This window comes from Photinus pyralis, unplaced genomic scaffold (assembly GCF_008802855.1).
Source record: "Photinus pyralis isolate 1611_PpyrPB1 unplaced genomic scaffold, Ppyr1.3 Ppyr1.4_LG5, whole genome shotgun sequence".
NCBI lineage: Eukaryota > Metazoa > Arthropoda > Insecta > Coleoptera > Lampyridae > Photinus > Photinus pyralis.
In genome coordinates this window covers 8,830,710-8,842,477 of record NW_022170596.1, presented here as the reverse complement: position 1 = coordinate 8,842,477, position 11,768 = coordinate 8,830,710, and the positions used below count along the sequence as shown (strand labels likewise).

General features: G+C 36.0%; 1 long non-coding RNA gene across 2 annotated transcripts; it reads right to left on the bottom strand.

Annotated features, from left to right (window-relative positions):
• Window positions 1-1,142: 1,142 nt before the first annotated feature.
• LOC116171302 lies at window positions 1,143-11,190 on the bottom strand. 2 transcript variants are annotated; one of them, XR_004145426.1, is made up of 5 exons: window positions 10,977-11,190; window positions 2,185-2,348; window positions 1,773-2,137; window positions 1,596-1,708; window positions 1,143-1,548 (listed from the first exon to the last, which is right to left on the bottom strand). It is a non-coding gene; the product is annotated as an uncharacterized LOC116171302 (long non-coding RNA). The 2 variants fall into 2 exon arrangements; XR_004145425.1 differs by having other exon boundaries at window positions 1,596-2,137.
• Between the last annotated feature and the right edge of the window lie 578 nt (window positions 11,191-11,768).

The window sequence follows — 11,768 nt, the reverse complement described above, 5'->3', positions numbered from 1 at the left end:
TGCCCTCTCGGCATCGTTTGTTGGGAAATCTGTACTTCCAGGCAGTCTTGAGCTCACTCCACGACAAGTAACATCACGCAGCGAGCAAGTTCCGTCCGACTTGTGCCCCTTGAAGCAAGAGTGTCGCCAGCTGATGGCCCAAAGATAGGCAAGTTGACATATGAAGGATAAAAAAATTATTAACTGTAGGTATAGTGCAGAGCACATAAACTTTTACTGTTTTACTGTCTTACCTCTACAACCACAATAATTGTAATAAGGAATTATCGATCAAGAAAACCAAGACACTTTGGTTGCTTTGCATTTTGCTACTTTTTTTAATCTCTAGACGGGGGCAGCTTCCCTTCCCCGCCCCCTCTGGCGACGCCCTCTCTTTGAAGTGAGGATATCGCAGCGATACCGTGAAACGCCATCGATGGCGACGCAGTGCCTAGGTGTTCCCAGAAGTCGCCGAGGCAGCCACCAAAGTCCATCAGACGGCGGGCGATACGATTACGACCGCGAGTCACAGGCGTTTGCTTTGCTTCGAAGCCGGCGTTATCAATGCTTATTGTAATTGGCGCATCATTTCTAATTACTGGATGAAAGCGGTATTTGGTTGGTGGAGGTGGCGTTTCATTATACAGAGTGTTTTTTTGGGAGCTTTAGTTAAACGTTTCTGTGAAAGTAAAATAGGTAATTTTTAAAAATTTGTACCTACTTAGGAGTTACTCTGAAGGACGAATCGATGGAAAATATTTTCGAAATGGTGGCACTTCCGGAAATACCGGAAGTAGTTAGTAACTTCGTTATTTTAAATAACCACCCCTATTTTTTATTGCATTTTTGGATTCAACGTGAAATTTTAGTTATTTTGATACTCACATGTCGATATCAATCGTTTTACCTATGGTTTTTAAATTATTTTAACTTTTAATAAAAATTGGCGGATACAGACGATACCTTGAAAATCGATTGGTTGTAGTTATGGCAACCCATTTTTACCAGTCCATATAGGGAAAGAATGGTGGTTTCTCTAGTGTACTTAAAAAAAGTTATATTACGTCCGACCCACCATGGTCCGACCGCATATTAATCGACAAGATTTTTCTTGACTCAGGCACCAGAGCTATAATCTACCGAATTAAAAAAAAAAAACTAAATATATTGAAAATTATAATTTATAAGGGTAGTTAAGGACTCGAACGGATGGACAGACATAGGTGGTGGCTGCAATAACGCACTCAACTGCGTTGGAAAATGCGCCAAAAATTATAATAATGGGTAATAACGTAGGTATATTTAGCAAGTTTTACAATGCCCAGGAAGTGGAGGGGTAGATTTCCGGACATTCACTGCGTATGACCACCTACAACTCACAAGTACCAAAGAGTATACAACGTTATATACTCTTTGCAAGCACTAATCTATAGATAACTTCCGAAAAGATCCCTCCATTCCTAAATCTTGACTGCATGTGTAGCTAGAACGATAGGTCTCGTCGCACGAATAGGTGTCATCCTCTATAAACCAGTCCCTGGTAACTATTAAATTTCCGAGACCATTCGTCTACAATCAATTTGTTTAGGAAGGAATAAAGAGATTAATACGTTTACCCATAAGATAGTTTATGGGTAGGTTGTCGCCTCCGTATTCCAAGGGAAGTACTTAATGAAAGTATATCATTGCCAATAGCTTCTTTCCATCCTTGTACCGGTAAAAAGCAAACCTGAAAAAAGTGTGTAGTTAAAATGCATTACTCTTCGGTAGTGCTATATCTTAGCATATTTTACCCTCTTTTTAAGTTTGTCACTCAAAAACGGCTTAAGTAAGGTGTTATATATTACTTGTAGGGGTTTTGGAGTATTTATACCAATCATTTTGTTAAATCTGATGGGATACATCACATTAACGCACATTGCAACCTTTTTCATTAACGCATGTGTAAATTGGTAACAAATGTCCCGCAGTAATCCCTTTAAAATCTACTATTATTTGTAATCCAGATATAACAGCATTGTCGTCTTCTATAATTAACATGTCCATAGCAGAGGAAAATATTTTACACATCGTCCCCACCGATATTGCCTCGTGATAGGATAAAAACAGAGTTCTTGGCCCGGCGTGTCCTTTTCCAGTTGGTAGGAGTGCAACCAAACTGAATTGCAAATTGATGGATTGAAACAGTTTTTGTCACCACCTTACCCGGCCTTAAGTGCTGCTTGCATTTCATCTGATGCAGGATCCCTCTCTCGGAACAGTTCCGGAAGCAGTGTTTTAAACGTGTAATAACCATCAATTTTTTGTTTAGCTCGTTCAAGACTCCATTTACACCCACGAAGGAAAGCAATCAGGTGTTGGTAGGTAATCTAAAACAATTAACATGGCACAATTAAAATTAATAAATGAGTAAATAGTGATTTAGTACTTTTCATAAATTTGGACAGCACACCAAGACGATTGTAGGAAAACTCGCCAAACTTACTTTTTTTCCAAATAAACCGAGGGTTTAATGTGTTTAGTTTGGTAGCCACCCTCAAGAAAGTGGTGAGATTAGCATTTCTTCTTTAATTTTTTTCTCGTCAACCATAAGAGCTACAAAGACTTGGTGGCACGTCTTTGAATAGGTTTCGGGGTATGTCATTTCCGATTTTAAAAAGCAAATTTCAAAATTCCTACCACGAAAGGGGCACCCCTAAATGAGGATGCGAAAAAAAGTTCTGATTTCGATGAAATTTGGTATCTGAGTCTGGTGGTTTTTGAACATGTAATAATAATAATAATAATAATAATAATAATAATGGAAAAAGACAACTTTTAGATTATGAGCTAGAACAGGGTAATTTAATAAATTTCCATGACGAGAATGAAACTTATAAGTATCTTGGTTTTCAGCAAAACACACACATTAAACATACGAGTATAAAAACAAACACTTATCACAGCAATACCTACAAAGAGTACGCAGTATACTTAAAACAAAATTACACGGTAGAAATACAATCAGAGCTATTAACACTTATGCCACACCAGTGCTTACATACTCTTTTGGGATTATACGTTGGACAAATACAGATTTAGAACAAATACAGAGAAACACACGTACACTATTAACAAAACACCATATACATCACCCTCACTCCTTACTATACGACTTTATCTTCCTCGTTCGGAAGGAGGTAGAGGACTTACAGATATAAAAATATTGCACCAAACACAAATACACAATTTGCGACAATACTTTTATAACAAAACAGATACTTCAATCCTACACAAAACAGTAACATATGCAGACAAATCTTACACACCACTTAACCTACACGAAACTAATATACTCCCACCTCCATCCAAACTTACATACATCACAAATAACATACAGACATGGAACCAAAAGCCGTTACATGGACGATTTCCGCAAGAGGTTAGTCAGGATTGTATTGATTCTATAGCAACGCACACTTGGTTGTCTGAATGTGATATCTTCCCGGAGACTGAGGGTTTCATGTTAGCAATACAAGACCAGGTCATTAATACACGCAACTATAAAAAACACATAAGTACATAAAGACAAAACAGTGACAAACGATTCTTGTCGACTCTGTTCACAAACATCAGAAACAATCCAACATATAATATCGGCATGCACACGACTTGCACAAACTGAATACAAACATCGACACGATCAGGTAGCTAAAATCATACATCAAAAATTAGCACTTGAACACAATCTCATAACAGATAAGACACCATACTACAAATACACGCCACAGATCATACTTGAAAACAACACACACAAATTATATTGGGACAGGACACTACTCACAGACAAAACTATCCACAATAATAGACCAGATATTACACTTATAGATAAATCACAAAAATCCATTTGTATTATAGACATTGCCATACCCAACACTAACAACTTAACTAAAACACATGCAGAAAAACACCGCAAATACACCGATATAGCTATCGAGCTTAAGACGCAATGGAGAATTAAATCTACTGTTATAGTTCCCATTATTCTTAGTGCTACCGGAGTTATACCAAAGACAATACACCACAATTTACAACTATTAGGTTTAGACAAAAACACATACAAAAATTTACAAAAAGCAGTCATTATCAACACATGCCATATTGTTCGTAAATTTCTAAACATAACACAAGATACGACATACACAAATGATCCACAACGTATACATGTAAACAACAGCACTCGCTCACAACACGGTACACAACATACTGTAATATCTCCACGTCTAACCCAAACAAACACACAAATACAACTTACCGAACAAACAAGTACAACAAATGATACAACATATACTACATTCAGAGATTCACCTCTGAAGCAAACCACATTATCACAACCCATTAGTATTCAGCCCAAACGCAAAAGCCTAAACAGCACTTTAGACTCACAACATGACACACAACATACTGTAATATCTCCACCCTTAACTCAACCAACCACACAAACACAACTCCCTGAACAAACAAACGCAATAAATACAAGTAACGCAACATGCACTACAAAGACGCCCTCACTCAATAAAGTTACACGGCCTAGCACAGCTAAAAAACACAATACTCTTTCTTCTCAGAAACACACCACGTTATCACAACCCACTCGTACTCAACCCAAACGCAGCAACCTTAACAGCACTAGAGGCTCACAAAATACCGTAATGTCTCCACCAATAATCCAAGCAACAACACAAATACAACCTCTAGAACAAAGAAACACCATAAATACAAGTAACGCAACTTGCACTACAAAGACAGGTCCACCCAATAAAGTTACACGTCCTAGCACAGTTAAAAAACGCAATACTCTTTCTTCTCAGAAACAACCCACTCGTATACAACCGAAGCGCAAAAACCTTAACAGCGCCACAGGCTCACAAAATACTGCAATATCTCCACCAAAAACCCAAGCAACACACAAATACAACCTCAAGAACAAAGAAACACCATAAATACAAGTAACGCAACATGCACTACAAAGACAGGTCCACCCAATAAAGTTACACGCCCTAGCACATTAAAAAACACAAAACTCCTTCTTCACAGAAACACACCACGTTATCACAACCCACTCGTATTCAACCGAAACGCAAAACCTTAACAGAACTACAGCTCACAACATACTGTAATATCTCCACCAAAAACCCAAGCAACCTCACAAATACAACCTCAAGAACAAAGAAACACCATAAATACAAGTAACGCAACATGTACTACAAAGACAGGTCCACCAATAAAGTTACACGCCCTAGCACAGTTAAAAAACACAAAAGTCCTTCTTCACCTAAACACACCACGTTATCACAACCCACTCGTATTCAACCCAAACGCAAAGCCAAAGAAACACTTACACAATAAACTCTATTTAATAAAATTACAGGAATTATTATAATGATTTTTTTTTTTTTGTTTTTTTTCTCTTTCCTGATAGCGTTGGCTATTGTGCCCATTAATAGCTATGTTGGTAAGTATGAATTACATACTATCCGTAGATTTCCAATGCGAGTGTGTGAATATTTTTTTTTTATTTTTTTATTTTTTTTTATTTTATTTATTTTTTTTTTTTTCTTTAGAACCCTACATAACTTCACCAGACACAGACACTAATCGTTACTTGATTTTAATCCGTGCGATTAGTTAACCAGGCTAGACCTGAGTTCTCACAAGAAACACCGATAATAATAATAATAATAATTAATAATAACCCACTCGTATTCAACCCAAACGCAAAGCCAAAGAAACACTTACACAATAAACTCCATTTAATAAAATTACAGGAATTATTATAATGATTTTTTTGTTTGTTTTGTTTTCCTCTTTCCTGATAGCGTTGGCTATTGTGCCCATCAATAGCTATGTTTGTAAGTATGAAATACATACTATCTCTAGATTTCCAAAGTGAGTGTGCGTGAATTTTTATTCTATTTATTTATTTTTTTTTTTTAGGACCCTACATAACTTCGCCAGACACAGACACAGACACTAATCGTTACTTGATTTTAATCCGTGCGATTAGTTAACCAGGCTAGACCTGAGTTCTCACAAGATATACCGACCATAATAATAATAATAATAATGTAGGTAATAACGAGTGATTTTATTTTGGACAGAATTTTGTTTTGAAAAATTTGTGTTTTGTCATTTTGGCGTAAAGTAGCGTGTACATTCAGGTGGTTGTCCCATTTAGAATTTTGAAATTATTTAAATTAGGGCGACGCAGATTTTCGCTGGATACTTCGGATCATTAGAAATATTTCCCCACAAAACTGTTTTCTTTGTGAGAGTCGTGACCAGTTTCATTACGTCATGATATTAATATTGTTTTCCATACCATGATGTTTTCCTTTGATGTAGTATATAATCAAAGGTGTTTTCTTTGTTCCTTAATGGTTGGAGTCGCCACATTGACGGGAAGCCGTCTCAGATAACGTACGTTTTTATGAATGGTTTCTCTTACAAATCTTATTCTGCAAAAATCCTTGAACGAACATTTTGTGAACCCCGAACGTAAATTTTCATTACGACGATGCAGTTTTAACTAGCCAATTAGAGAGCTCACATCCAGAACCATCTTTGATAATTCCCACCATGGGGCGTATTTTTTTCCTTTGCACTCCAGAGTCCAGAGAGGGAGACGATTTTCAGGACATTCGGTGTTTGTACGTGAGGTTGATAGCACGTACTTCGAGAGATTCTGACGATAGTACCTTTTGTCCTTTTAGGCGGACAGCTTTTGTCGTTCGCTTTCTATTGCGTGCTTTAAGCACCCGATAGTTTTTTGGCAGCGGCTTTTTGTAGCCCATATTCAGTATTTCGATTGCGATTGGATATCAGTGCCTTTTTAGATGCATTGTTTTTTGGAGCACCCTATTTGGATATCAGTGCCTTTTTAGATGCAGTGCTATTTGGATATCAGTGCCATTTGGGATATATAAAATTTTCAAGTGCCGATCGTTTTTAATCGTGTACATACAGTTCATGCGAGATCGCCGATCGGGAGATTTATTTTCCATTCACCAGCAAAAATTGGAGTCGTATTTACGTTCAGGAGTTACAGACCTTGGCCACATTCCGTCAGCACCGCGAGGAGTACCTACCCGTTTCTTATAAACTTTGTTGGTTTCGGGAAAAATAATTTTTTATAATACAAAAGTTATGGTACATTGTCTGTAAAAGGAGTTCCCAAAACAAACCGAGTTTTTTCTGTTTACAATATTTTGGATGCTGTGTCTTTAAACCTTGCACGAGAAACTGTGTTAACGAAATTGCGAGAGGGATTTTCCTACACCATTGATAGAGTGTTCAAACATACCTACGTAAAATTTTGTACTGGTGAATGTGAGTGCCAGTTTAATATTTGGATACCAACCAACAAGAATCAATTGCCGACGGGAAGATATTCAAAGAGTCAATACCACCCTTCCATAACGAATTGCCGGAATTGAGGCCATCTCCGAGTCAGAATCATCCCATGGAACAGACATTGCAGTTCTAAAGTTATACCACTGTTAGGTATATCAAGATCATCACCATCACCAATTGAAAATTGTATAAGGTCAGTTAAGTTATTTTGCTATAGAATTAGGAACAACGCCTTTATAATCTTTGTAGTAAAGATCAAATCATTTTAATATAAAGAGTCAAAAAACCAGATTATAAAGGGCCTAGCGCGACGCTGCATAGGGATTTCCATGGTAATTTCTTTATAGCCAAATTATTTTAGAGCAAAAGTCTAAATACTTTTTTTTGAGAAAAAAAATATTGCATCTGTTCATACTATTACTAATAATTTTCCGTTTTTCAAAACCGTAGAAATCGACAAAATAAGAAGGTAGGTACCTACATTTTACAATAAATCAGATATGCCTTGGAATTACCTAAAAAACAGCGATAACTTTTCATCATATGCCTTTGATGTATATTAAATTTATACTGGTTTATAAATTAGTTAATCATAAAATGGTTTATCATCTATTTCTGAAGAGAAAGTGGAAATGTTAAAGCTGTTTTATGCCCGCCAAGTATAAATGTCCTTATTTACTGTGGAGTAACCCAATCGACCAATTCCAAGCAGTACCACAGTCGAGACCACAGTAGACAGAATTGTGCGTAAGTTTTAAAGAACAAGAACAGTGTTAAATCACTGCAAGTCCGTCAAAACTACCAGGAAAACGACAATACATTCAACGTTTTGGCTGCAGTTAGCGGAATATCCGAATATAAGTTTAAGAACAATTCCTCCTCAAATCAATTTCTTTTTCTTCGATTATGTACTCTGGTTCCGGGAAATGATACACAAATAGTATCTGATGCAGATGCAGCATTGCATTCTATAGAAATCATTATTCCATAGATGCTTTTTCTTGCGTCGATTAGTTGAAACAGAATTAAATATGAAAATCGTTCGACATCAAACAGATACGATGCGCTTGTAGTTTGAAGCATCACTGATTTATAAAAATGTAATTTTTTATTTATTATTTGGTGGATTTCTACGGTTTTGAAAAACGGAAAATTATAAGTAATCGTATGAACAGATGCAGTATTTTTTTCTCTAAAAAAACGTATTTAGACTTTTTCTCTAAAATAATTAGGGGAGCTAGTAATTGGCTATAAAGAAATTACCATTGAAATCCCTATGCTGCGTCGCGCAAAGCACGACCCGGTATCATACTAGGGTACTTAATAGTCAGTTTGCTGCCCACGCAGTAAAATTTTTTTCCTGTTGTCTCGAATCTAGATTACCTAGTATAAACGAATGGCCATTCCCCTGTAAAGTAGAAAAACTAAAATTTGTATAATTAAATTAGATAGGTAGTCATTTTTGTATTTTACAGTAATTTCATTCATCAAATTTATTGTAATTTAGAACTACAGATCTCTGTCCAAGTTGTGTCCCTGTATCTTTTTTGAACTTTCAATATAATCAAACAAAAAGCCCTTCTGTGGTTGTTATTGTGTTGGTTACTTCCAATCAATCGCCAGTTAATTTTGAAGAAAGGTTACAAGTGTGGAAGGTAACTAGAGCAATTTGATAACACAGTTGCAGTGTCACATCATTACCGTTACGCTAGCCGGAGCACCCACATTAAAATTTTTTGTTATACTCAGTTTGAGTTGGAACTTTCAATTACATTAGCCCGTTCCAATTGGCACCCATCAAGCAGTGGGTCGGTTTTTATTTAGAGGTACCGTCCTAAACATCAATATCACGAATTTGAAAATTATAGTTTTTGAAAATACGAAAATAGTATATTAAAGCACAAGTGTCATTTGACGAAGATTGTCGCACGAGGTAGTAGCCGAGTGCGACAAGTAGACAAATGACACGTGTGCTTTATACTATTTTTTCTATTTCGACTTTTATTTTAAATAATAAATTATACAAATTATAAATATTGCATTTAGGCGTTGTTAGGTAATTTTAAACTATCATTCAGTGTATGTTGGTAATAGACACAATTCATTTATTTTCACGTTGGCTAACCTGATTCCTGTATTTTCAAACTTCAAACTTTTAATTAGGTATTTGGTCATAATTCCATTTTGCGGCAGTTATGATGAATACGGATGACAAACACGTCTCTTGTACCCCACCAGAGATCCAAGAGATTGCCAATGAAGCGACGTTAAATTTACTGCCTGTAAAATCGAAAGTAAAGTACGAGGAGTACAACATTTTTGAAAACTGGCTGGCCGAGAAGGGAGTTCAAAAAGTAAGCAAGAATGTACTGCTGGCATATTTTACTACGCTAAGTAAAAATAAAAAAAGTTCTACCCTTTGGAGTATATATTCAAAATTAATCGGAATTAATACAATCGGTCAAGTTCCTCGTACGTTATTTACACTTTACAGGTTATGTTTAGTTTTGATTTGACGGATACCGTTGACAGCAAAAAAGCGAGGGGTACCAATCCAACAAAATAAAAAAAATAATGCGTTTCTATTTCTTTCGGCATCATTTCTGTCTAGAAACGCACGCAAACTGGGCCAATCAAGTACGGTTTCGGTATTGTTTCCACATCGAAATAGAAAAAAAATCTTCTACAATTCTTGACCGGACTACGAAAATGGAGAGAATTTGTTGTGTAGGTACCACGGTGTACTATTTTATACCGTGGTAGGTACATACTTGATGAGTTAAGGAACAAAATTGTCGTACAGTTTCACCATTTTTTTAAGGTGCTTATATGTAACAATCTGTATAATTAGGCTTGCCAGACGTCCCGGTTTACGCTTAAGATCCCGGTGTCCCGGCCGGTTTACTACACGTCCCGGAAAATATTAAACTTTGATTAGATGAATTTACGTATTAACGTCCATGCTATCGGGGGTTAATGAAGGAATCAACGGTAAAAGGCTTGATGACTTGTAAAATTAACATCGGCCTGAGCTGTGAAGAGTTTTATAAGATTAAAAACAAAAAAGAAGTGCTAAAAATGATTCAAGCCAAAGAAAAATATATGTAAAAGAACTGTATCTTCTATCTTTGAAACTCTGTATGTTTTGTCACTTATTAAAACGTATAAATAAGAATAAAAATGTATAATTTTCTCAGTCATACATACAGCCTTCATTTACCTACAACTTTCTGCTAGTTTTTAATTGCCAAGATAGCTTATAATATCAATAATATTAATATGTGATTTCTGGGCATGTAATTTTCAACATTTTTTTTCCGGGGGAGGGTCCCTTCTTTTGTCCCGGTTTCTCCTTGGACAAATCTGGCAAGCCTATGTATAATACCTACTGTATCGGTAGGTATACGATCTGCACAATACAACCATTGATGCGTCCCAATTATAAAGTACTTTATGAAGTGTTCTTACTTCTTATTAGGTCACGAGCTCACAACACACGTTACAAAATTTACGATAGGTACGGACAGATTACAAGTACCTCGCATTTTAAAACATGACACAAAATACTTATCACGAGTGTACCTTTAAAGGATTCAATTACTTACCGTTTCTCACATGCAAGTGTCGTTGCTTCCTTAACCATTCATCAAAAGCTTCAAGAGTTTCTATAGTTCGCTTAGGATCTTCATTTAATTCCGTTGCCGCTATGTCACTCAGTTCCTTGTAGTAGGGGAGCTAACACGAAATCCACTGAACGAGAATGATCAAAATTTTAACCGATGGTGTTCCATTTTGCCCTATCAGAGTATGCTAAAATCGATCGTCTGCCGCCTCAGGTCATACGACTTAAGGCGCTGCGGGTACTTCTTGCGGTACCAATTCTGAAAGGTTGTTTTTCGAAAAAATAAGTTATATACCAAATGAAAACGTTGATAATAGCTCTTAAAAAAATATTTAAAAAAATCCCGCGCATTTGATAACTCAGTAAAAAAACAATTCTTAGTCGGTTTTTCACGAACTTTCTACGGATATAACTAGGTTACCGTTGGAAGAATGAAGCTGATTTTTTTTACAGACTCATGATAGGTACTACTAATGACTTAACGGTGTTTCGTTTTTAAATTTTGTCTCTAATTACAAGATTATCATATTAGCTTAACATTATAAGATATCTTATAATTAGAGAAAAAATTTAAAAAAGAAACACTCTCATAGTCATTGGCTGTACCTATCATTAGTCTGTAAAAAAAATCAGCTTCATTCTTCCAACGGTAACCTAGTTATATCCGTAGAAAGTTCGTGAAAAACCGACTAAGAATTGTTTTTTTACGGAGTTATCAAATGTGCGCGATTTTTTTAAATATTTTTTTAAGAGCTATTATCAACGTTTTCATTTG